Here is a 27,920-nt window from a genome sequence, read left to right on the forward strand (position 1 = left end):
TGGACAACGCGCAAATGTCGTTAAGTTGCGTTGAAACCGTGTGTAGGGTAATTATATATACGTAGAGTACGAATGGAGACCATTATTGCCTAGCTGAAGACCGAATGAGTACGCGAAGTAGCGTGAGCATTTGAATTTTACGATGCTTGACGTCTCGTATTATTAAATTCGGCGAGAGTTAACAAATGTACTAGTAAGGATCTTCTTGGGTTGAGTGTGAAATCTTGTTGTGGATGAGGAATGGAGAGAGCTATTTTGAGCGAAAATTTGATGAGCGAAAATTTTTCAAAATGGGTAAATTTGAAAATGGAAATTAAATATTTTTAAAATTATTTCAGTCACTTATTTTCAGAATAACAGTGTTTTACTAATAATAACCATCTTGAAGAAAAAATTGCGTAGAAATTAAGGTAGGCATGAAATGAAGAAAAATCACTCTAAGGGTAAAATTGAACCTCGATTTCTATTCTGATGGAAATTATTTTCTCCAATTTTTCAACTGAAGTAGAAATTTTGGAAATTTTTTCTGTTCCGGAGTTGAATTTTTCAATTTTTTCAACCTAAAGTCGCATTTTCCCAATCTTTCTGCGTCTTGAAATTTTTATCATTTTCTCATTCAATTTTTATGGTATTCTCCGGTTTTCCAACTTTGATGTGATTTTCAATGACTTTTTTCCTCATTGTCTGAAATTTGACAAATTCTTGAATTTTTTGTAGAGATTGATAAGTAATTTATTTCTCTTTTAAATTTCAAAGTGGAGACGAAATGGTGTACGTTCATATTATTTTGGCGATCGCCAGAGCCTTTTCCAACACTGAAGTGACTCTGATGGGGCTTTCAATTGCTATTGAATCCATTTTGTCAACTTTTTGCTCACGAATCTGCCACACAAGAGTGTTCAAGATGTTCCCTGAGTCTGATTGATCGTATTATACACTGGGATGTCGGTCACGAACGATTTTGTTCAGAACCACGGGTCAGAGAGCCGGGTTCACATTTATAAAGGATCAGAATCAAGTGTCTGATTTCGGTTCAGGGTTTAAAGGTTCAGGTTCATCTCCGGTTCGGGATCCTTAAGGATCGGATCAGGTTCAATTTTTTTCTCTGCCTCTTTGTGATCATTTTAGCATACATTTTTCTGGCAACAGAAACGGAGGCACGCAGAATGAATGCAGAATTAGTACACAGGCAATTTTTCATGAAAAGTTTCTTTGCCTTTTATAGTCCGGCATATGACAATAGGAGTAATTGCACCCCCCCCCCCGACGATCCTCCGGGACAACTTTTTTCTTGAAGGGGACATCCTAAGGAACATTTTAAAGCAAAGTTGCCAAAAAAAAAGTTGGCCTAAATTACAAAATGGCGGCCATTTTGTTCGACAGGTCAGCCGAAATCGCAGATTTTGCGTTTCAACATGGGACTTACACGAAAATTTTCAAACTTTACAAAGGTAGATCGAAAGATCATGCGAAAATTTATCATTTGTCAAAATTTCAAGTGCTAAAGTGCGTTTTTCGATTTCTGGTGAATTTTTGAAAACCTAATTTAGCCCAAAAATGAGGTAAAAAATCAAAATTTTACCAAATTGAGCAAGAAAGCTGAAATTTGGGATATACCCTATTTTCGACATGCCAAATCGATTGGAAACGGTTTCAACCCGTTTTCAGCAGTTCTGGAGCCTCTAGCAGATTTTTGAAACTCGAAATTCTAACAAAATTCCATGAAATTGAGTTGTAAAGCTAAGATTTATTCTAAAAACTGAATTCAATACGCTACGAAGTACTGCAGGTGAATTTCAAGTCGTTTTGGAGCCTCCAGCGACTTTTTTAAAAATTACTGGAGCCTCCAGTAGATTTTTGATACTTGAAATTTCCCGAAGGGGAAGAGGAAATTTCATCAAACTGAGATGGAGAATCGAAATTCATTCTGCAAACTAATTTCAATACGCTACGAAATTGACTCCTGGTAGATTTCAAGTCGTTTTGGAGCCTCCAGCGACTTTTTGAAAGGTTGTATGGCGTTTTTTTGGAAAATTAAATTTTCCTAAAAGTAGCTGGAAGCTTCAAAACCATTTGAAACCACCATGTAGTCTGCGAAGTAAATATCAGCTTGCCACCTCCATTTGATAAAATAATGTTGCGGGAATTGCAAGTTTCAAAAATTTACTGGAGGCTCTAGTATTTTTCAAAAAAGTCGCTGGAGGCTCTAAAATGACTTGAACCGACCTGAAGTCGTCTTTAGAGGGTGTTACGTAAAATTGGAGTGTAGAGTAAATTTCAGCTTTCCATCTCCATTTGATGAAATTTTGGGGAAATTTCAAGTATCAATAAAAAGCTGAAATCTGACCTTCCAAATTAATTAAGGCTAGTTTCAAATCGTTGTAGAGCCTTCAGTAGATTAATAGATTTACAGTCCTGTATTTTTAGAAGATGTTGAATTTTAATTTGGCCCTTTTGATGAAAAATTTTCAACTGGAAAATCTAAAAACTTGCTACTGGTTCCAGTGATGCTCAAAACCACCATTAATCGACTCTAGAGATTGAAAATAGGACATGAGCCAAATTTCAGCTTTCTACCTCAATTCTGTCCCATTTAGATTTTTTTCATAAAAATATAAAAATTTGCCGAAGATTTAAAAATGAAATTCGACTTCATAATATGTTTTTGGATACACTTCCTGTTTCTTTTTTTTTGGTCCAAGGTGGGAACAAGTCTGCAAAATTTTATATTAGATGGAGCTAAGAGTAGCTGAAAACGACGAAAAAAATTCAATTTTTTTAAACGATAATTTGATCTCAAAACTCAAAATTTAGCCGTGAAAAAGGGTACCAAAATGCAAAATTAAAAAAAAACTAAATATTGGAATCAAAATGTTGATTTAAAAGATCGTTGATTCATTTTTTGATGATCATATTTTGACTCAAGATTGCGTAAAATATTCCACAAAGTCTGAAGAATGAGGCGTAGTAATGTATGACACTCTATGGGGGTTCAATTGTTAGAGGGCAATGCAATGACTATTCAAGTGAAATATCCAAAACGCACCCTATGAGCCAGTTAGAGAAATGGGGAGCGTATAAAATTCAGAAATTAAAAAAAAATTCAATCGTTTCGATTTAGAAACTTAAAAAAAAACTCAGATTCGAATACATCTGTGGTGACAGATTTATTGATTCAGTTTTAAAAAGAAATATTTTATTTACTTTGTTTTACACAACAAACTTTAAAACACTTTTAAATATACTTTTAACACTTGTTAAGACATTTATAAGTTGAAACAGTAAGGTTTCTTATAAGTTAGTCCAATGAAGCTTGGAAGAGAACTGAATACTGTTACTAGGTTTGCTTGAGCTTATATACTAAAATACTAGTACCTAATAACAGTGTCCTTATGTAAAATAACATACAGGTAGCTATATGAGATGATAAAAGAGTTCTTATGGAAAATACCATATAAGTAGATATATGAGATGATAATGGAGCTCTTATGGAAATTAACATACAAATAGATATAAGAGTTCTTATAGTAAATAACATACAAGTAGCTGTATGAGATGATAAAAGGGTTCTTATGGAAAATAACATACAAGCAGATATATAGTGATAAAGGAGCTCTTATGGAAAATAACATACAAGTAGATATATGGTGATAAAGTAGCTCTTATGGAAAATAATATACAAGTAAATATATGGTGATAAAGGAGCTCTTATGGAAATTAATATACAAATAGGTATATGAGATGATAATGGAGCTCTTATGGAAATTAACATACAATTAGATATATGAGATGATAAATGAGTTCTTATGGGAATTAACATGAGAAAGGATGTTTTGGTAAAAATTAAGGTAGACTGTATCATGATGACCTATATTGTTCAACCAGGTAAATTTTATAATGTAGGTTATATAATCTGTCACTACAAATTTTTCCTCTCCTCAGAGAAAAGTGACCTCACTTTTTACATATTACATCTTACATTCTAAGGGCATTGGTAGTTAAAACATAAAATAATAACAATTGTAGGATAGTAAGGATAGTTAACCATGTTAGATAAAGGATATCACCTAACCAAGCTTCACCATATATGGATGTAGGTAATTTTTCTAAAATTGTAGTTTCCAAATTACGTTTTAGGTCTTCAGTTGATTTTTTTATGTCAAAATGGGGAGTATATTTTTTCTAGTCTTCATTGAAGATTTTTGTTAAATTTTGAAATTTGAAGGGGTTTCTAACATTAAATTCTAAAGTGCTGAAGTCTAGGCTAGACCATTGTAGGGGAACAATTCGGCTAAGAGAAATGAGGTTGGGTTGATTTTTGGGACATGGAAAATCTAAAGGGATGAGAATTTGGGTTTCTGAATTGGAAATTTGGTGTAATTCGTAATGACATGGGATTTGAAGTTTAATAGCTCCAGGATAGTTGTAATTTATTGAGAGGGGTTTTGACACACTGTTTTCTGTGTTAATAAGGTGTAACGTTTCTTGAGGGTTTGAAATAATGTAGGAATTTGTATTAATTTTTCTAATAATTGTTTTCTGATGTTTTGGTTCACATTTAAAACTGCATACTGTGTTCAAGGATTGAACTTCTTTACTTAATAGTAAGGATTTTGCACATTCTGGTGATTCATAAGCTGAATCATAATAATCCAAAAAGCATAAATTTTTATCTAGGTTACAATTTTTTAGACTTGATCCAGATATTTCTCTTACTTGATTATTATTGGTATCTAGGGCAATGATCATTTGATCGTTATTTAGTATACATAATTCGTCTTTATAATTAAAGTATACAGGGGTATGTTTGAATAATTTCCAATCTGTGTTGGTTTTAACTACTGGTACTTTGATTTCAATCATAATTTTGGATTTCGAAATTTGACAATGTGTGATGCTTAAGGTATAATAATTTATCAAAGATTTGATATTGATAGCCAATTTGTAATTTATTGAAAGTATGTTTTCTTGAAGGTTTTTTAAATATCCTTCCAGCATTTCTGGTGGGATGAGGGATGATGGTAATTTGTGTTCTTTGCAGTGGGAAATAATTGAAGAAAAATAAGAATTGAAAAAGATTTTGCTTAATATGTTAGCAAATACAGGGGTGGTTGTTGCTGTAAATGTTTGGAGCTCTTCTATTGCTTCACTAAGCTGAAGTAAATTTTTATGCATTAAATCAGAAAAAAGGTTGAGTTCTATAGATAAATTAAACAGTGCTGAATGAGTATCTATAAGTTCAGTTTTGAGTCTCTCAAAATTATTTTGTAACTTTTCATCATTGGTGTAAAGGGGATATACTTCTTCCATCGTTGCAGCATTACAGCAGAAGTGCAGGAAATCACCCAGGAACTGAATACCTCGGCGAGATCTGGGGTGGTGGATGCCATCAAAATAAGTTTCCATTAGCTGTGTGTTAATCGCATTTTCTAGTTTTTCCAAACTATGGATTCGATCGCAATTTCGTGTGTTGGCAGTGCAATTGTAGTTCATGGGAGCATACATTGAATCAGGAAAGGAGTAATCAATCAGGATTTTTAGGGGGATGGATTTTTCGTAAATGTGGACATCGTTGAGTTGGGTTAGATATGAACCAGGAATGACTTCTACCTCGATTTCACATATTCCCAAGTGTATCGATCCAAAAAATATCAAAACGAAAATAATTTCAATCATGGTTGTCTAAAAAAATAAAATATTGTTAAAAATAGGTAATGTGATATTTTTATAAAAGTAATTCATCAATATTGACAGGTATTTTTGATAAAATTACATCGTAACAATAAACAGTATGTGGTATTTGTCTAAAATATACGTGAATATTAATTTCTAAAAGACGAAATATTTCATAAAATAATTCCTTGATGATTTCTAACTCATCACTGGGGAATTTATCCAATGGGCCTTGTGGTATTATTCGTACATTCGTTAAATGATTCCAGGTTGTTTTGTCTGTACAGAAGACCATGGTTTCTGCCCTCTCCATTAAAAAATATGATGTCATTACCATCATGTGTTTTTTGCAAGTTTTTGAGATATTAAAAATTTTCACCATCTAAAACAGAATATAATGAATTTGTTGAAGAGAGTAAAATGAAGGCAGAGAAGAGAGTTAAAAATTTTTTTTTTTTTTTTTTTTTTTTTATATTTTGTAATTTTCTGGTATGATAGGGTAGTTGGATATTATAACATCGTAATATTGACTGTTTGTGACAGGTAGGAAATACACATCAGCTTCTAAATCTAAGATATAAAATAGACGATTAAAGAAAGATTCCATGTTTAATAATTCATCAGATGGGGATTTATCGATTGGTCCATGTGGTATAATTCTCATTTCCTTGGTTAAATCCCATTCTGTTTTATTGGTCACAAATGCCATTATATTGGTACCTTCCTGGAGGTAATAATATACCATTGACATGATATGGTGTTTACACTTGATAGATAATTTCTCCATCTAAATATAAGAAAATATTAGTCTTTTGATTTCTCTAAATAAAGTAGATGATGGATAATGTGTACTCAACAGGTGTATACTAATTGGTAAAAAAAAGAAAGGTTAGTTAAGTCAAAAATTTTCGTAATTTTATAGAAAAAAATGATTTCTTGGCAAAGTATGTGAGAATTTGACACTTTCAGCAAATTTTAACTGCGGAGGGGGGTTATTAACCAGCAATATTGATGGTAGATTCTCTTTGACAAGATTGTTTTTATTGGTTGGTTATTTTGCTCACTTCTGAAGATATTAAGTTTCTCTGCTTGTTTGCTTTCTTGGTCCTTGGTATTCTTTGATTAAATTTCTTTAATCTTCGTACATGTACTATTTCAGTTTTTCCTTGTTTCAATCCGTCCTCGTATTGAATTTTATAGTTCAATGGAGAAAATTTTTCTAAAATTCGAACGCGTCCGCTGAATTGTGGCGAAAATTTTCCCTTTCTGAGGGGGTTTGAAATCAACACTAAATCGCCTTTAGTGAATGAAATTTCTTGATGACTTTTGTCATAGTATTGTTTGTTTTTCATACTGTTTTGATATATAAGGGCTGGTACTTTTTTTCTTATTTCAATTATTTCTTTTAATTCATCAATTCTATCCTTGTTTTCTCCTGTAGGTATGTCCAGGGCATTGTCGAAAGGAAGATTAGGTTCTATTCCGAACACAAGGAAGTAAGGTGATAGCCGGCTAAAGCTAGATACTGGGGTTATATTGTAACAAAAAATTATATATTTCAATAATTTAACCCAGTTCTTTTTGTTTTCGTTTATATAAAATGACAAAATGCTTATTATTGTTGAATTGAATTTTTCAGTTCCCCCTTGACTTTGGGGTGAATACGTGGAACTGAAAACCAGCTTTATGTCGTAAGTTTTACAAAAATCTTTAAAATTTTCATTTTGAAAATGGGTACCATTGTCACAGGAGATCTTCCTTGGGCAACCGTACGTGCATATAATTTGCATAATGAAATTTATAACATTTTCAGAATTTGCACTGTTAACTGCAGTAGCAAATGCATACTTGGTGGCTCTACAAGTGCCAACTAGAATATGTGTTTTATTTTCACTTTTAGTGAATGGGCCAAGAAAGTCTATTTCAAGGTGAAGTAGCAGGTCACATTCATCAATTAATTTGGGCTGTAAAAGTCCTCCTTTTTTCTGTTTATCTTGTTTTAAAAGTTGACATGGTTCGCAACTCTTGATGTAATGCTCAATATCTGATGTGAGGCCAAGCCAATAATATTTGTTCTGGATTTTTTCTGTTGTTTTTCTTATCCCTAGATGACCTCCAGTGAGTGGATCGTCATGATAAGAGAATATCAATTTTTGAACTAGGTGGCGAGGGATGACTGTTAGTTGCTTTTCGCCTTGCTTATAGATCAAAATTTCATCTTTGGTGAGAGCATATCGTCTGCTCATTCTGGAGTATTTGCTTTTATGCTGGGATGGTATACTTGTAAGGTGTAATTTATTTTGAAGGGCTAGGATTATATTTTTACAAAAGGTATCCTTGAGTTGTTCTGTTTTGATGTTCTGGGATGTATTAATGTTATTCACTTCTATTCGACTTAAAAAATCTGGGACCACATTTTGTTTTCCTGCCTTATGAATGATTGTAAAGTCGAATTCTGATAATTTAAGAATCATTCTTCCTAGTCTAGAGTTTGGTTCTTTCATATTTCTATAGTGTACAAGGGGGGCATGGTCAGTATAAACTGTAAAATGTTTGCCAAAAAGGTATTCTCGAAAATGTGTGATGGTTTCAACTAAAGCCATCATTTCTAAGTCGTATGTGCAATATTGTTTTTGCCTTGGTTGAAGTTTTTTGCTAAAAAATGCTACTGGATGAAACTTGTTTGTTTCACTAATTTTTTGAGAGAGAACTCCTCCTATTGCAATGTTTGAAGCGTCGCATTCGACAATAGTCTCTCTGTTTTCATTATAAATAGTAAGTACTGGGTCGGAGAGGAGGTGATTTTTCAGTGTTAGAAATGCGTCTTCTTCTTCTTTTCCCCAATTGATTTTTGATTTTTTTGGTGGGTCTCCCTTTGTTAGGTTTGTTAATGGGTTTGCAATTTTTGAGAAATTTTTAATGAATTTTCGATAGTGGGAACATACTCCAAGAAATTGTCGAATTCCAGTAACTGTTTTTGGTGGAACAAGTTTTTTAATGACTTCTATATTTTTTTCTATTGGTTTTATTTTTGATCCATCAATTTTATGGCCTAATAAATTTACTTCAGGGTAAAAAAATTTACACTTAGTAGTTTTTAGTCTGAGATTCAATTTATCTAATCGTTGTAAAGTTTTTTCTAAATTTTGTAATGTTTCTTTGAAAGTTTTTCCAAAAACGCATAAATCATCGATGTATGCTACTAGAATTTCATATAGCAAGTCAGAAAATTCAGTGTTAATAGTTTTGCTAAAGGCTGCTGGTGATAGCATAAGGCCTTGCGGAAGTCTTGTAAATTGATACAATTGATTATCAACTATGATTGTAGTTAAGTAGCGACTTTCTGGTGCTAATGGGAGTTGATGAAAACCTGAATTACAATCAAGTGTAACAAAGTGGGTAGAACCTTCTAAAGCCAAAAAGATGTTATTTATTCGTGGAACCGAATTATGATCGGGTAATAATTTTTCATTAATTTTTTGAAAGTTACATAAAAATCGATAGGAACCATCTGGTTTTTTTAATAAGAAGGCTGGGGAACAGTAGTGAGAGGTGGATCTCTCCAAAATTCCTGCATCTAACATAGCTTTGATTTGTCTATTTATTTCTCTTCGTTCTGGGGGTGATAATTTATAACCTCGAGACATTACTGGTGTATTATCTTTAAGTCGAAGAGTATAATCTGGGACATTCGCTTTTTCTATGTTCAATGGGTCCGTAGAAAAAAGATGTAAATATTTTTGTAAAAGTGTTTGTGCCAAAAATTTTTCTTGAGTTGAAAGGTTTTCATAAATATCTAGTCTATGTCCATCTCTATCTGTTAAAGAAATAGGTAATGCTATATTTGTATTATATAGGTTACATTGTAGAGTAGGGTTAGTAATGATGGTATCGGCTTCATTTGGGTAGTTTTCTAATAACCCTATGTTTTCAAATTTATGTATCTCTTGAATGATTGGTGTATAATTAATGAGTGAGATATGAATAGGATCATGTTGTAGATCAGTTTTTACTCTTATGCCAGAGGTGTTTAAAAATTTGGTGTTATATACAAATCGGAGAGGATAGTCCAATTTATGGGCTAAGTCAAATGTTTTAGTTTCATTTGGAAAGAATTGTAAAAAGTTTGAAGATATGATTTTATTATGTAGAATGGAGATTGGGTAGTTAGTACACATGTTGAGCCACATTGGATCCATTGCAATTTTTATTGTTTTAGGAAATATACCTAAACTTATACTTAATTTATTGAAATTTAAAATAGCTGAATGTTCTAAAAAGAAATCAATGCCTAAGATTAATGGTGCTCGTAAATTCTTAGCTACTAATGTTCTTAAGTTGAAATGGTTATTACCTATACTTATTATAAGTTCTGTTTTTCCCATTATAATAATAGAGGTGCTGTTAGCAGCATTAACAGTTATATCTGTTTTTTCTATAATAATATGAGTGGGTAATAAATCTACATTGATTAATGATAAATTGCTACCAGTATCAATTATTGCCTTAATATTATTATTATTAATAGTTACACTAATTTCTAAGTTTCTAAGTTCAATTATTCTATGTTCAGTTTGATGAGGAGTGGTGTTTTGTTGTTCAGTTATATGATATGTATTTGTGAGTAATTTATTTTTGTCAAATTCTAAGGTATGGATTTGGAGTAATTCTTCATCAGATAAATATTTATAATCAGAGTATTGGCTAAGAGAGTAATTATTTTTGAAGTTATCTGTTTTTTTATCATATGAGATGAAAAAAATTGAAGTATTAGGTATATTTAATTTTGGCGTTTTTTTTTATCATTTTTGTAACAAGTTGAGTTACTATGTCCTTTCATTTTGCAAATAGTGCAAAATGGTGGTTTGTCTGTATTTGTGCTGAATTTGTTTGCATCAGAGTTGTTTTGATTGGAAGTAGATGTTTTGTTAGTAAATTGTCTAAATTGGTAAGGTGGGTTTATAGTAGTTTGGTAAGGTAATCTGTTGAATTTATAGTAATTGTTTGGAGAATATGAAATAGGTCGTTGATTAAATTGAGGTCCTTGCATGAATCTGTTGAAATTTCTTCGGGGATCAATAGTTCTGTAGAATGGTTGTACTGCATTTGTAGGTGGTCTAGAAGTAAATCCATTGGTTTGAGGTGTGAACCTGAATCTGGGATTGGAATAGAAGTTTCTGTTTGGAGTTGAATTTTGTGCACGTGCTTGTGGTTGAACATTGAGATTTTTTGAAAAATTCTGAGATAATTGAAAAATTTCATGTTCAACTTTTTGTAGGCGGTTGTCTTTATCTTGATGTTTGCGATAGTCGATCAAATTTTTACTGCATTCATACTTCTGTAGATTTTCTCGAAGTTTCTGGATGGTACTGTTGTCAAAAAGGCAGACTGCTGCATGGATGTCTGGTAAAAGGCCTCTTAAAATGTGTTTACATTTGTCTTTTTCGGCCATTTTTTCATCAATGTTGTTGCACAGATTGAGAATATCTGTTATGTACTGCAGTATTGTTTCTCCATCTTTCTGGAATCTTGTCATTAATTTTGATTCACACATATCTTTTTGTGCGCTTTCATTAAAAGATTTGAGAAAAACTGGTTTCAAATCTTTCCATGGCTTGTCCTTTTTTTCTGCTTCAGGAATGTTATTATAAATATCTAATGCCAAATCTGTTAGATACATAGGTAGGTATTTTGCTTGGTCTGCATCGCTCCAATTGTTTGCTTGAGAGCACAATTCAAAGTTGTCCAAGAATTTTTTCAAGTTTGTATCTAAGCCTGAGAATTTTTGTGGATGAAAGATTTTTGTTGCCATTGTCAAAGTTTGAGTTTTTTTGTTTTGGGAAACTTTAAATGGGCTAGTACTAACGTCAGTTGTTTTTGCTTTTGTTTGTAGTAGTTCTTGTAACCAATAAACTTGGATTTCTCTTGCTTGGTGATGGTGTTCTTGGCTTAAAGCAACGTATTTTTTTAATTGGTTTCTCAAAAAGTCCAAGTTTCCTTCGAAAGGTATGTGTAGGCTAAAATTTATGTATTCTAGTTCGTCTTTGCACGCTCCTATTATCCAAGCAGTATGTTGGAGAAGGTTTTTAGATTCTTGTTCTGTTTCTTCAATTTTGTCTTGTTCAGAGTTAATTTGTTCAGGTCCTGTTTTTTGTGTATGTTCAGCTGTTGAGCTGGATGTTGTAGGGGAATCAATTTTGGGATCAATTTTTGTTTTTGTTATAGTTTTTGTTTGTTTTAATTCGTTATCACTTTCGTCTGTTAATACAGTAAATTTGTTTGGAGAGTTATGTCTATGCATATAAGTTAAAAAGCCAATAAACTAATTACAATAATTATAATAACTTCTTTGAAAATTTTCGATAAAATGCGTAAGTTCATACTTTTACCAACTTTATAACTTTTTTACCGTAGTTGTAGTATTCTAAGTTTGGATTTCTTGAATTTTCTAAGTCCAAGTGATGTCCAGTTGTTCAAATTTTTGAAGTCCAAGTGTTGTTGGATTCTCTGAATTTTGTAAGTCCAGGTATTGTTCGAAAAGTCCGGGCGCCAATTTTGTGGTGACAGATTTATTGATTCAGTTTTAAAAAGAAATATTTTATTTACTTTGTTTTACACAACAAACTTTAAAACACTTTTAAATATACTTTTAACACTTGTTAAGACATTTATAAGTTGAAACAGTAAGGTTTCTTATAAGTTAGTCCAATGAAGCTTGGAAGAGAACTGAATACTGTTACTAGGTTTGCTTGAGCTTATATACTAAAATACTAGTACCTAATAACAGTGTCCTTATGTAAAATAACATACAGGTAGCTATATGAGATGATAAAAGAGTTCTTATGGAAAATACCATATAAGTAGATATATGAGATGATAATGGAGCTCTTATGGAAATTAACATACAAATAGATATAAGAGTTCTTATAGTAAATAACATACAAGTAGCTGTATGAGATGATAAAAGGGTTCTTATGGAAAATAACATACAAGCAGATATATAGTGATAAAGGAGCTCTTATGGAAAATAACATACAAGTAGATATATGGTGATAAAGTAGCTCTTATGGAAAATAATATACAAGTAAATATATGGTGATAAAGGAGCTCTTATGGAAATTAATATACAAATAGGTATATGAGATGATAATGGAGCTCTTATGGAAATTAACATACAATTAGATATATGAGATGATAAATGAGTTCTTATGGGAATTAACATGAGAAAGGATGTTTTGGTAAAAATTAAGGTAGACTGTATCATGATGACCTATATTGTTCAACCAGGTAAATTTTATAATGTAGGTTATATAATCTGTCACTACAACATCTTATACGAGAAAACCCTTAATATACGATGGACCAAGATAGCGTTCCGGACGAATGAAAAATTCACCTGGTGGTGGTTAACCAACGGCTAACAACTAAGAAATACCTTGTTCAGATGTTTCTACGAGGGTTAATAAAGGCTACCTATATAATAAAACCAGATACACCTTTGAATAACCGACTCGTAGCACGACTAAAATCTGCATTCTAATAAGCCGGGCGTGTAGCCGTTGCCCAAAAACGACGATGATGACGAAGAAGAAGATATTTTCGCGGCTATAAATTGTGGCCTTAAACGCGTGCATAACGGATGAAACGGTAATACCGGGTTTTAACGAAATGACGTTAACTTCTTGGAAAAGCCTGTTAGAATATACTCCAAGGAGTGGTAACGTGGGTAATATGTAAAGTTGTATGCGAACTTCTCTCCATCGTTTCGTCTCTCTGCCTCCACTGTACTGTATGTTCGGCTGTTCGCCATTTTTGGCTGAACGTTCAACGTCTATCGTGGCTGGCTCCAAATTTCCAAAATGTAGAATTAAATACGAGACGCACTTCGATTCGAAAAACTTTCTGACAATTTTCAACACTATCCTTTAGGTATGTATAGTACACGAGTATGCGAGAAAGGAAGAAAATCGAGTTGATGTATTCGTAGGTATTCTTCCTGTAGGTATTGTCTAATCGTCTTATACGTATAATAACCATATAATCCACCATCTCTACTATAATAACCTTCTGCGATGTCAGTCATCTTCGACGTACTCCATCCTCCCTCGCGAATCTTGAATCTCGACCTCATCAGAATAACTGACGTTTCAGAATTCGCTCTTCTCTCTAAACCCACGACGCCAATCACTAGAGAGACTAAAGCTGTAAGTTTTCGAAAAAATTCCAACAACTCTTGTTAATTTTTCACAACTGGAAAAAGTCGCAGTCGTCTTTCAGTTCTGTTATTCTCGCAAATGTATCGCTATTCGAACTCGGTTTTCACTTTCTTCTTTCGGAATTCTCGTTCTTTTGACATGATTCCTATAAACTTGACACTATGCATTTAAAATAATGAGATTTTAGCTACCTTTTGAGTAGGAAGAAGCCATCCCTACTTCCCTTTCGTGTACTGACGTTGTGGTTTAAGAGATTATTGTAACGCAAATGATAATTTTTTAACATATTTTACCTCCGAGCCTGCCTTTTCAATCATTCGTGTTGTAATATTTTTTTCCTCGGCGTTCGCGTCTCGCAGATGAACGAAACGTAAAAGAAAGAAGCTCAGTTTCGTATTCTTGATACTACCCTTTCTTCTTGAGTCTTTCTTCTTCTTTATTATACTCGCGTAAAACATAATCGTTCTAGAGTGGATAATTTTATTGTCGAGTGATTTTTTTTCCTTTCGTTTCTTATAGAAAAAGCGGAAAAAACGACAGAAAGTGGAAAACATTTTGAAAATATTTAATAGCGTGTGATTCGAAGAATAAGGATGAATGAGAAGTTGACTGTGAAGCCGAAATTTATACGAAAATGCGACTAAATCGTGTCAAATGCGAGAAAGCATTCGATACGTGAAATTAAAAAAAGGCTAAGAAATCAGAATAACACAAGTTTTTTATTTTCTAGGTCGAATGATTTGGTAATTGACGAACAATGTGGGCAAAAAGTCAAGAAATTTAAAACATAATGTTGCCAAAATGAAAACTAAAAAAATACGTTTGATATAGCGGATACGAAAGGTGAAAACTAAAGGTGCAAAAAAAGTCTTAAGCTATCGTACGAAGATTCTTCACAAGGGGACCTTTCGAAGAACTCACTCTCTTCGATTTGAACAAAAAAAAAAAAAAAAAGGCCTGAAACCCTCATAACTAAAATTTCAGGTCCTAAAGTTGGCTTTTGGATTTTTGGCAAATCTTCAAACTTTTAAGAAATTTAAAAAAACCTGTTTTCAGAGCAATTAAAACTTTTCCATAAAATAGGTAGGTATAAATGTGTTTGAGAAACTGAACCAATATGAATAATTCCTTCGATTCAACTCCCATACATCAGCAATTGGTAGTTTTGAGTTATTCGAAAACTTCCAGTGATTTTTTAATTTTTTCTAGGAATTTCAAATTGCTCTCTAGACAAGTGAAAAATAAACTTGGGGACCTATAGCATTGATCGCTGCTTATTTGGCAATTTTTAGATCATTGTAGGTGGTTACTGCAAAATTTTAGGGGTGTGAGTTCAAAAATGAATTTCTAATAAAAGTGAATTCCAGAAAAAGGAAAAAATACCAAATCAAAGGTCATAAAGAGGAGAAGTACACATTCGGTAATTAAAATTATTTCGAGATCACTTTGAATGAGTTTTCTTGTGGTGATTTTAAATGAATTTTTTCACATTGAATTTAGATCATTTTTTTCATTACCTTTTAAATAAGTTTTTTGTTGTGATTTTTGAATAACATTTCTTCCGTTTTGAATAATTTTTTTTTGTGGCGAGAGTGTTTTTGTGTCGATTTCAGATGTTTTTTCAGGGTGAATTAAGTAGAATTTAAATGATTTTTTTTTCATTATTAATTTGAATGAGTTTTTTTAGTGGTGATTTCAAATAATTTTTGTGTTATGATTCTGAATGGAATTTTTTTGAGTTGTGTTGATTTCTAGATGAATTTTTTTGTAGTGAATGAATTTTTTATGGAGATTTCAAATTACTTTTTTCATGGTCAATGGTCATTGGGGATAAATTTTTCGTGAGTTCTGTACTAGGTTTATAAAGCTTTTGGTGGCAATTTAGAATTTCCGTTTTGATTTAGCAAAGAATTATTGTTGAGGGGGGGGGAGGTTGGTTATTGCAAGTAAAATATTTGAAATTATTCTGAATGCATTTTTTGAAGTGATTTTGAATCTTTTTTTTTTTTTTTTTGACAAATTAATTTTTAAATCAGCCCGCCAATAAAGTGACCAACTCGTAAATGGAGAAACTTTGACAATTGGTGTTTAGAGTTTACATTTCAAATTTTTTAAACAGACTAGACTTTTTTCGCCTATGATACAGAGTATTCCATTTCCGAAGCAATTCCCTCTTTCATTTCCTATTCGAGTTTCATTTTTAATCAATTTTTTCTTCGAGAATAATAATTTGGCTAATAAAAAACATTTCTGTAGCCTGAACAGGAGTAAAAAAAATTAGTATTTCGAAGAATTTTACACGCGTTCGAGAAAAGAAACATAATTAAAAATAACGACATCTTAATGAAATTTTAGCCGCGATCGTTGAATCATTACAGGTAGATATTTCTCTCCCCGCTGTCCCTTTTCCATCGCCGCTACGCAACATTTTCCCTTATCTCGTAATTTCGTTAATTTTCTAACAACAAAAATGTAGGGGATCCGAATGGTGGCTGCGAAAGCTGCCGTAATCTGCTCTACCCTTCACGTACCTATATACGAGTACACAAAGGTATCGCCGCAGATTACACATAGGTAGGTCGTTTGTTTGAGAAAATACTCGATCATTTCTTATATACCAAGAAAGAAAGGGGGGCTAACAACTCAGCCGTGGGTGAAATTTGCTTTTCCTTATATATTCGTAGGCTATACGCGCGGTTTAATTATATCAACGATCAAAACGCTTTTTAGTGAAAAAAAAATTAGAAAGAAAAGGACCATGTTAAGAAATTTTTAACATTTTAGCGTAACATCTGCCGAACCCGAAGGCGAATCAAATGAAATCAATGAAAGATTCCTCGCTCGTATACTCGACTGTTGTCGTCATGTAGTTGCTGCTCTCTTTTTACCGTTTTTGTACGTCTTTTTGTATAGTTTTTCGCTTTTTGAAATTCTTACCTCGCATAAAATTTCGTCGTACAGTTCGCACGTTTTATTTTCATGATGCGTGAAAGAGCTAGTCTTCGTATGTGGAGGAGGTGGAGCAAGAGGGTATAATTGAAAGCATATTCGGACAGCATTCGATATATGTAGGCATTGTAGAAAAGGTACATGGTACCTATGGTATATATGTACATATTTCGTTTAATTCCCAATCAAATCAAATGAAAAGTTGGAATTTTTTTGCGACAGTAGGTATAAATGGCAATAAATTGAATCGAACACGTAAGTGTTTTTCTCACCTACATACTATTTCGAATGTGAAATTGAAAAAATAGAGCAACGAATGGTGAAATGTTTTTATAATTATAAATGATTACTCTAGGGTAGTCGGTATAGTGTTACGACGAGTTTTTTTTTCTTTGCATTGACATAAACGAGAAAGTAAATTATTTAATGGAAATTTTTTCCATTTAGAAGCGAGAGAGTGAGGGTACGGAGGAAAATTGATATGAGATAATGTAATTGGTACCTAGTATATGTATTAATAATGTAGGTACCGACATCGACATAGATTTTACCTACTCAGCTGAATTTTCCTCCCAACTTTTTTTGCTAGCATACATATTAGGGTGGGAATCTCCTTTGAAAGAAATGTCAGCGGTTTTTTTTTTTGTTGCTAAATTCTGCATGAGACCGTTATTCTGAGTTGAAAGTTACCCATGAAAAATTATACCTCCAAGGTGCTCCTGGGGGAGGGGAGGGGGAGAATATGGTATGGAACTTCAAAAAGGAATTTTTTTAAAAAATGATGGTTTTTCGTTCCCGTCGCTACCCAACCTGTTTTGGAAAAATGGTCCAGTCCCAAATGAAAGTATTTCAGATTCTGCGTCGATCTATGCTATTGCCACCATAATCCAAGGCCACTCGTAGGGCGCTAATTTTTTATCATCATTTCCAATTTTGAAAAACCGAAAAAATTTAGTTTTTGGTTGTTTTTCTCTAGAAATTCGAATCATTTTCCTCATGATTCATGAACCAACAAGGGAATATTTGCAACTTGTCGACTCCGATCGAACTGAAATAAAATTTGACTCACTGAAAAAGCATGTCACCCAGAACTCCGTACCAAATTTTCAGCTTCCGAAGTTTATTTTTCGATTTTTGGAGAATCTTTGAAAATTGCCAGAATAGCCTGTTGATACCTATATTGATTTTATACAAAATGAGCAAAAATATAGAGATGAAAATCTGAAACTCAATTTGTGAACTAAAGTCGACGTCCAGAACCGATTGGCATAATTTTCCAGTCGATCTGGAGGCTTCAGCAAAAGTTAGCTTTTCTCCAGCATCAATTTCAAATCACTCCAGAATGCGTTGTAATCAACTTCGACAGGTTAAAATTTACTCCTATCATAAGTTCGGTATTTCAAATCAAGTGGTGCCGGTGAATCGAGTGTTTTTGATTTTTTTTTTTTACAATTTAACAAAAAAAGTTGATTTTTTGCAACAAAAAAGCAAAAAACTTTCTAGAAATTTCGACCCAAAAAAAAAATGTTTTCCACTATTTTGACAAAAAACAACACTTTAGGTAATTTTTGTTTAAAAAAACAAGTTCCTCGTCTTTATGCAATTTTGACGAAAACACGAGTCCTTTTTACAATTTTTACAAAAAAGTAAACATTTTTGCAATTTTTACGAAAAAAAGGTATTTTCTGCGACTTTTTCTTGATAATTTCTATTTGAAAAAAAACAAGCTTTCTGGCAATTTTTACAAAAAAATTAGTTTTAAAAAAATGAGAATTTTTGGCAATTTCTGACAGAAAAGCAACACATTTGGCCTTTGGGCAACTTTTGTAAAAAATGTCATTTGGAATTTCCTGCAAAAAAGCAAAAGTTTTCAGCAAAGAACGTGACTTTTTGGCAATTTTGATAAATGATAAATGCTTTTTTTCTATTTCTGGCTGAACGTAAGAGTTCTGAAAATATTAGTTAAAGGCAATGCTTTTTAGCAAAATTTTTTACAAAATCACGAAACTTTTCAACACTTTTCAAGCAAAAAATTGAGACTCGATCAATTTTTACAGAAATTGAAGATTATTGTTCTCTATTTTAGCTAAAGTAAGAAAGAAAAATTTTTTAGTAATTATTGTGAGAAACAAGAAATTTGTCAATTGTTCGCCATAAGTAGGACTTTTTTTTTGGACAATTGGCAAACATGTGACTCTCTTCGCAATTTTTGTCGAAAAAGCGATACTGTTTGCATCTTTTTGCAAAAAAAAAGAAGCTTTTAGGTAGGTTACTATATTTCTTGATATTTTTAATGGCCAAAAAAATGAACTTTTGCCCAATTTTTTGCATTCATGACAATAACTTTGAAATTGGTTATTCGGAAAAATGAAATTGAGACGTTTTTTCATTCAGGAAAACGTTGTTGGGAGAAATGTCCGTTAAACAAGATGAAAAATACTAATAACATAAATGACTCTACTTCTGCTGCAATCAATATTATGTCATATAGGTACATAGGTAAATCTCAGATTGGTCAGTATTCGTCTTCAGGTCTTCTTACAAGTAGATACTATGAAATTCTACCTTTTCGAGCCATTTCTCAAGTCGAGTCTATCGCCTTTACCCTTTTGAACAAAAAAACAAAAAAAAACATAAGTATGTTCAGTAGCTCCCCCTTCTGAAGCTGATCCTATATCCTACACAGTGAGAGGCTTTCTTTAAATCCATAAAGAGAATCTAAGGCCAAATTTTTCTTTTTGTTTTTTTTTCACGTATTTTCGAACATAATTTATTCAAGATTCTCAACAATAATCCAAAAATACCCGATGCAACTTTTAAAAAATCTAACAATATGAAACATTCGCCTGAAATTATTTATCCCGAGATATAATAAACCCACATCCAGCGAAACTCATCGCGCATCTTACCTCCAAATACGTACACGCAAAATACTCTCGCAATCTCGTCTTTATAGATGCAAAAGAGGAAACAACATCGTAATAATTATATCATAAAACATAGACGGTAATGGAAATGACACCCTATAGCGCGTATCAAAACTAAAACTGGCATAATGACAACGTCACCGTGGCGCTAATGTATGTCAAATCATACCTACCTACCATGTCATGATACTCGTTCCAGTACCATCTACCCTGCTGTTCACACTGCTTGCGTAACGTTGATGATTATTTGAAAATCGAACCTTTCTAACCCCGATTATAAGAGATACCAATTAGAATTTTTGGTCGAATTGAATCCTACCATGTTTGGCAAATTATCAGCCTAGCTAATTTATACAGCACAACGAATAAATGATATTTGTACATGCACATGTGATACGGTAGGTACTCGTAACATAATATACAACTTATCGACTTCTCGTTCATATTTTCGCTCCCCGACACTCCCTTGTGCTGTACATTTTCAACATATCACCGCGTCTATTCTGTACCTAGTACTATAAGCCTCATGCTATAGGCACACGTTCGGGGAAAAATCAAAATAAACCTAATATTTATCCAAATCGTGTATATAACAACAGACATTAGCACTCGAACGTACATCAGCGACCGAACGAACGAACGTACCAGTAGTATTCGAGAGCTCTCGACCGCTTAATGACCCTCCACGGTGTTAATTCGTTATGGTGAAAAAAAACCCTACCCTTTTGGCAAGATTCGAATTCGATTTACCATTTTTCAACAAACACAGAATCAACCCTCGCCTCGGCGCATACCCGAGTAAAAATTACTTTTCGCCTCGAATACAATTTCGTCGTTTTTCTTCGACTAAAAAAATATTATTCGCGAGTACCTCGTCTACCTATACTGCGCCAAAACGTAGGTGGTTTTGGTACTTATTCAAATTGATAGAACTAATTCGATATTTTTACCCTTTTCTTCGCCGTTTCGACCTTATCGTCTTTTCAAAAGACACCAACTATACATACGCGTGTCTATAATGTATCCAAAGTATATACTCGCATCTCGAATAATACATAAATCGTTCGAAAACGTATGTAAGGTACATTGTAATACTTTCTCTCAAGTCTCAATTCGATTCAAAACTCGTAGGTTGCCAATTACTCGTACAATTGCACATTTCCATTGATAAAATCGAACGAAAACGACGAAGTAACCAGTTGCTTTTTACTCTAGTTCATTTCTGTCAAATATTCGAGTAGGTACTTTTCCATGTGAAACTTTACCCCCTTCTCTCTGCAGAGACGAGAAAAAATTTCCAAATGAAAATTTTCACTAATCGATTGCTGAAAAACACCCAAAGGCGTGTCTATTCGAATAAGCTTGGCTGCTGCCGAAGCTGCTGCAGTTACCTCCCCTTCCTCCTCCTCCGCTTCCTCAGTTGCAGTCATTCTTTTTTTACACATTTCAATTTCGCATCGACTGACTTCAAACATGTATTTGTAGAATAATACCCTCTCGTTCGCATACAGTTCGAGAAAGAAACATTGAGAGAAAAAGGGGAAAGAAAAAAACGTGCGGAATTATTGGACCTAACTCGTCCATCTTTGGTTCTCGCCGTCTTTAGCACTAGAGGCATTAAAGTGCCTTAACAACGGATTACGCGATGTTTAGAAAAATAGCAAAACTACATTAAACTTATCTTCGTGTATAAATAAAACACAGTTAAATCGCACAGTAAAGCACATTCGCATGTATATAAAGTACAGCACGATGAGAAAATTCTCTCTACGATTTGTTGCCACGTACTATACAACTTCGACTAACTTAAGTATAAGTATTCCATACATATAGCCTGGTGTTCAACTTGGGAACTAAAAAATACCGCAAAATCTTACAGCAAAGCGAATTTTTTCCGCCGGTTTAATTAAATTAGTCCAAGTTTTTCATAAACTCGTAAAACATGAATCAAAAATGTGTAGGGAAGAAAACGCTGAACTTAAATTTTTCAAATTGTATTCTACCTTCATTGGGCATTTATCTTGCAAGAAGAAAAAAAAACTGGAAAATTTGATAATTTTTCACTCACCAGTTCTTTTAGGCGATTTTCAATCCGATTAGGGGTTCTCAACGTTTTCATTCGGATTTGATTCGTTTCAGAGGGAAAAGCCTGTAACAACAACAAAAATATAATAATAATTAGTGAATAAAAATAAGTACAACCTACTCTAATAAGTAATACATATTAGATTGAATCAAAATTTTTAATTTCACCAGTGGTTTTTAAAATACGTGCAACATTACAGAGAGTTTATGAATAAAGGGAAGTTGAAATATCAAAATTCTAGTACATAGTTTTGTCCATTGAAATGCTACATGATGTTTATTATTTCATAAAAATAATTTTCCCTGACTTCCGCCAATTTTCCAGACCACAATGTTTAAAAATTTTCAAATATGTATGTAGATATTTTATTTCAACTAGGTATATACACAAATAGCGAAATGGAGAAGGAGGCTCAAATTTTTCCAATTTTATGAGCTAAAAATTGAACAAAGTACTCCATTTATATTTTAAGTATCAGGATCTGGAGACTAGTGGTCTGCACGAGCCGAGCTAAAAGCTCGCGAGCCGAGCCCGATACGAAACGAGTCGAGCCGAGCCGGGCCCGTCAGGCTCGTCGTTAGGCTCGCGAGCCTCCGTTCGTAACGGGTACTCAATGCTACACCGCTGTGACTACTCGTGTGAATTCCGGCAGCAACGGGAAAAACTTAATTGTGCGCATCATCACGAGATGAAACCAACGGTTATTGTTGGGGGAGGGGGGTGGGGTGGGAGTGAAAAGAATAAAATTTCTGTTTTTGCTAAAAATGCATGGTTTAAAACGTTTTTTAATGTAAATGAATTTTATCAAAAAATAACTTGAAGATGTGTAATCACGAAAAACGACGTTTTTATGCAACAAGTTTTAAATTTTGGTTTTAAAAATTTAGAATTTGAGAAATTAGTTTCATTTTAAAACTTTTTGTAGTTGAGAAAAAAATGTAGAAAGTTTTGATGCTGAAAGGTTTTGAAGAATATGAATGCTATATTGTAGTTCCGAGTGAAGCGAGAGTAGAACTTCATAATTTGAATACATACCTTCTTTTTAAGATTTCAATATTTGAAAAAAAAAAACAGAGATAGGACTACAGAAAGCGAGGACAGTACTTTTTGGTAATTCAGAATCGATAAAATGGAAAGTTCGAGGTTCAAACAGGTATTTTCCATGTGCAGTACAGTTTGAAAACAAAAAAACTGGATATACGTGATGTAGCGAGGGAAAAATCTATCAGAAATGTACAAAAATTCTACCTATCTTCAGTTTGGAAAATCAGTACAAAATGAATTTTTTAAAAACTTTTATTTTTAAGAATAGGTAAATGAACCAAAAAATATAAAAATTAAACAGACTGATAGTACTGATTGATACGTACGCATTTTGATTTTTCAAAAAAATTCCGCACGGGAACAGTACGTACGTGAAAGTGGAGGGGTAGTGACATTTCATTTACGGCAACGCGGCATTGTGTTGCGTTGGTCAGGTCACAACAATGCCTATTGTTGGAAAAACCATCCCGTTGCGTGTCGTCAACGTTGCAACGAAATTTATCCGAAGCGTAAAAAAATTCATGTTAGGTCGGGCTCGGCTCGAGCTCGTCGGGCCCGTTTCAGGCTCGCGAGCCGAGCCGGGCTTTTTGCTCGAGAACTCGAGCCGAGCCGGGTAGGCTCGCGAGCTTGCCCGGCTCGTGCTGAACACTACTGGAGACAACCTGAGACGAGGAGGGTTTATGCACTGAACATTTTAAAAATCAGTAACTTGGTAATTTTTGGATATTTTGACGTCGAGCTGACTTGTTTGTCAGAAAAACCAAAAAATACGTGTACAAGAATAATTTTGATCTACGAAGGTTCATTAAAAGAAACTTAAGCGCTCCAACATTTTTAAAAATGGCAAAAATATGCCTGATTTTACAATTTTTTTGAATAAAAAAATTGAACAAAAAAATTGAAAAGGATGATCTTAAAATAGTAGCGAAATTTGAGACAAGTAAGTAAAGGAGGGAGAGAGAGGGGCTAGAAATGACCCATAATCAGCGCCGCCGACGATTTGTCCTGGGCCTGCGTTTTGCACAGAAGTTTGTGAACTTCATTTTTGGAATAGAAAATGAAATCGTCATTTCTCAAAATAAAATATACTTAACTTTCATTTTTGAACAGAAATTACACATAATATTAGTTTTAATTTTTAAAGAAAAACAAGAAAATTTCATTTTTGAGGGGAAAATGAAAACTTAATGGAACAGAAGCTAGTAAACTTTGCTTTCAAAAAAAAGTCTTCGGAAATGAAGTTTTCATTCTTGAAGGAAACTTCTTATCTGAGAAACCTTCATTTTTGAAAAAAAAATTTGAACCGACAAACCTGAAAAACAAAACAAATTCATCAATTAGGAGGGGGACTTTTTCAAAATGAAAACTTGACCAAGTTCCGTTTTGTAAATAACCACTCACAATTTTGGGGGAAAAAGTACATACCCAATACCTACTTGCTTTAGATGAGGGTGAGAGATGTGTAAAATCTTTAGGAAGCCATAATTTCTTTGCCTCAGGCCCACATTGGCTCTCGGCAACGTTGCTCACAACAATTTATTCTTTCTTTTTTTGAAAATTTTGCAAACATGTAGATTTTTACAGCTGAAAAGGACTATGGAGCGTTCAAAAAATGTTGAAAAAGTTTAGCAGCATTTGAACCCTCTTTCCCAGCTCATTTCATGTTTCTCACGCCCTAAATCAAGGTATTTACTTCAATTCATGCAATGAAGAATCTTAATTTAGGCAAATTTTCGTATCAAAAACGATACGTATCGCAATTGTTTGCATTTCTTAGATTTTTATGGAGATTCTGGCGATCATGAGGTGGTGGGGGAGGGGTGAGAGGAATTGTATCACTAAAATAATTTTATATCCAAACTCGACGTCAGGTTATCGGGAGCACAACGAGTAATATGATTTTTTCCATTAAAAAGCTAATAAGGCAACCACTCGAGGTATCCAACTTCGATTTAGACGAAACCTCAATTTTTGGAAAGAGCGCGGTCAGAAACCCCATAACCAAAATTTCAGCAGCTCAAAATTGATTTTTTGATTTTTGATTAAGTAATTTTCAAAGCTTTGAAAGTAGCGATTTTCTGAAATTATCGTTTTTTATTTTTAAAAAATGTGCTTTTTCTGGTAAATACGATGCAAATCAATTCGCTTTGCAAACCGAATTTCATAATTTCTCACTATACTGGAGCCTCGAGCCCCCCGCGCAATTTTTAATTTTTCCAGAATTTCTCAAACGTCTACAAGTGTAAAAATTTATGTAGAACGCATCCCAATTTCGAATAGGTTATTTCATTAAACTGGTCTATAGAATAAACCAGAACAGAACTCGATTTTCAGCAGCCCAAATTAGTTTCCGTGCCCTCCGGAGAAGTTCAAAAAGTTTGGAAAAATCAAGAATCGTGTTAGAAGTTTCTGGTTGGTTGGAAATGGTGAAATTTGAATACAATGGGAGAGGGCTGATTTTTGAAATTCAAAAAATTTCTCTTCGAACTGGAATCGATTGACTTTAAAAACTTTTTGACTCGTGACCCTGATCCAAAAAAAAAACTCTGATGTGTCCCCTCGAAATCTTCCCAAATGTGGATGAACTCGTTCAGTAGGTAGAAAATGAGCCGGGACTCGATTTTTAAATGCCCAGAATAACTTCCATGCCTTATCTGGACAAATTCAAAAATTCTGGATAGATCAAAAATCACGCTAGGGGCTTTAGTATGACCGGAGATGGTGGAATTTGGATTAGGAGGAGTCAATATCAGCTTCGAAAGCAATTTTCATCGTATTTACTAAAATAAAAGAAAAATGTCTCACGTGCGAAATTTTTCAAAAATTTTCAAGATTGGAAGAGTTTTGGAAACACAATCCAATCAATGGAAAAATTCAAATTTTTCGTATAAAATAATTATTTTTGAAAATTCAAAATTATTCAACATTTTTGTTTTATAAAAAATTGAGAAAATTTCAGTCTAACCCCTTCCTCCTCTCCAACACATCACTTCGTCACGCCTCTGCCTTCCACGTACTACGTAAGTATATACGAAAACCAAAACGAGTACCAACTTCACTAAAATAACACATTTTTTTCTGCAAAGTAATCTGCAAAACTAAATACCTACGTCACAAATGAAATTTATTTCTCCCCGTATAAGTGTATACCCTCCTCGAATCCTTCGTTGCCTCCCTCATCAATACATTCATCACTCTCGAAGCTATTATTTTGCCTCTCATCCTAACACGTACTCGTACATTCGTATACGAGTTAGAATGTACATAACGTAACATACATACACTCATAAATGCAGATATCACGACGACGTGACCATCCTCCAGCAACACATTTCTTACCAGTGGCAGCCGCGAAACCCGCCAAACAAAAAAAAATATTAATCTTTCGCTATCTGCTTCATAAAAATGGTAAACCGAGACCACACCAGCGACCCATTTTTATCAGTGTCACGCGAGACTCTTTCTCTGCGATGCGTTTTCCTTCAAAAATACGCTATCATACTTCAAACCGTCGTCGTCGTCGTCGTCGTCGTCGTAACTTCCATACCAAAAAACCGTCACTTTTCGATCTATCTCTATAGTCGAATAGCGGAGGGTAGAAGGACATGTTTAAAAACAAAACCCTCGCACGGTCTCGCTACGTCGCCGTATCTATACAACGTGTCACATTCGTACGCGTACATGTCAATACATTTGCATAACGAAACCGCCGCAAATACCGTGTTAATAATATTGCCTAACTTTGTGCCTGTTTCGTGCTATTTCTTTCTGTTCACAATAGCAGGACACCGCCGCGCCATACCGCTCTTCTCTTCTATGCTTCGTTCATCGGTATCACGACGACGAGTAACTTACCCAACACCTTGGCTTCTCCCCATCCCTAAGATTGGTTTTTGGTTCACCACATCGAATAGTCTTACGTATATGCTATCAAGTGAAAGCCACCGAGTGGTCAGACTAGGGAAGAGGCGAGGAAGTAGAGGTGAGAAGAAATGGGAAAATTTTTAACATGCCTCCGCGTGTGCAAATCCTTTACACGGTTGCGGTGCCGGCGCGCCGTTTTACAAACTAATTAAAAGCTTAACATACGTCGTGTGGTGGTCTGTTGTATATCGTCGTTTAGAATAAGCCGGGCTATTTTAAATTTTAACCTAACGAGGTCGTTTCTCGTTTCCCGTTTTATAGTAATTTAATAATAGCGAACAGCCGAGCAGCAAGTAGCGGGCTTGCAAATCAAATTTTAATTGAAAAGGATTTCCTATACACGATACGTACTGTAATGTACGTATGTGCATGTACGTTAGGATAGCCTTTATATTACGTATTTATGTTTTGTGGAAATTTTTTTTCGATTTTGAATTGCAGTACATCGCGTGTATCGGGGTGTTTTCATTTAAATACATACATATAAGATATATCTATTTATTCGAATAATTTTACGTTAACACAATTACGTAATATCAATGTCGCCTCGTTTACTTGGAACCTTTCTACTGGTTTTGATCAAGATTACCGGATTAAAAGAGAGAGAAAAGAAATGCCAGAATTAATTTTTGGTTATTTGCATAAACATTTTTTGGAAATTTTCAGAAGTTAGAACTTGGAAATCTAACAAAGGATCCACGTCTTGAAGTGTTCGTCTTCAATTTGAACGAAATTGCAATTTTTGGATAAAGTGTGGTTTCGAACTTCCGGAACTAAAAATTCAGCTGTCAAAAATTGTTTGATTCTTTGGGCAAACACTGTAAAAAATTGATTATTCGAAGTGCGAAGTAGGTAGCATCATTATGGATGTAAAAAGTTGATTTTTATGAATTCGACATTTTCTAGTTTTGTAGTTTCAGGAAATTACAATATTTTTAAAAATAGGCTCGAGCGAAACGAGGGTAAAAGCTTTTCTTGATACAAAAAGTTGATTTTCATGGCTTTAACATTTTTAGTTCTCAGGAAATTACAACATTTTCAAAAATAAGAAAACCGATCGAAGCGAGGGCTAAAGCTCTCAAAAATTCACAAATTATCTAT

General features: G+C 33.6%; 1 protein-coding gene and 1 long non-coding RNA gene across 3 annotated transcripts in view; one reads left to right on the forward strand and one right to left on the reverse strand.

The window, feature by feature from the left end:
* Positions 1–27,920, forward strand: part of Nos (Nitric oxide synthase) — a 147,662-nt gene that overhangs the window by 95,837 nt on the left and 23,905 nt on the right. The window lies entirely within an intron of this gene.
* Positions 1–27,920, reverse strand: part of LOC135837448 (uncharacterized) — a 55,159-nt gene that overhangs the window by 17,342 nt on the left and 9,897 nt on the right. Inside the window, exon 2 of the long non-coding RNA XR_010557193.1 lies at positions 21,834–21,914. This is a non-coding gene — a long non-coding RNA (uncharacterized LOC135837448). The remainder of the gene's footprint in view (positions 1–21,833; positions 21,915–27,920) is intronic.

Source organism: Planococcus citri, chromosome 2, assembly GCF_950023065.1.
Source record: "Planococcus citri chromosome 2, ihPlaCitr1.1, whole genome shotgun sequence".
NCBI lineage: Eukaryota > Metazoa > Arthropoda > Insecta > Hemiptera > Pseudococcidae > Planococcus > Planococcus citri.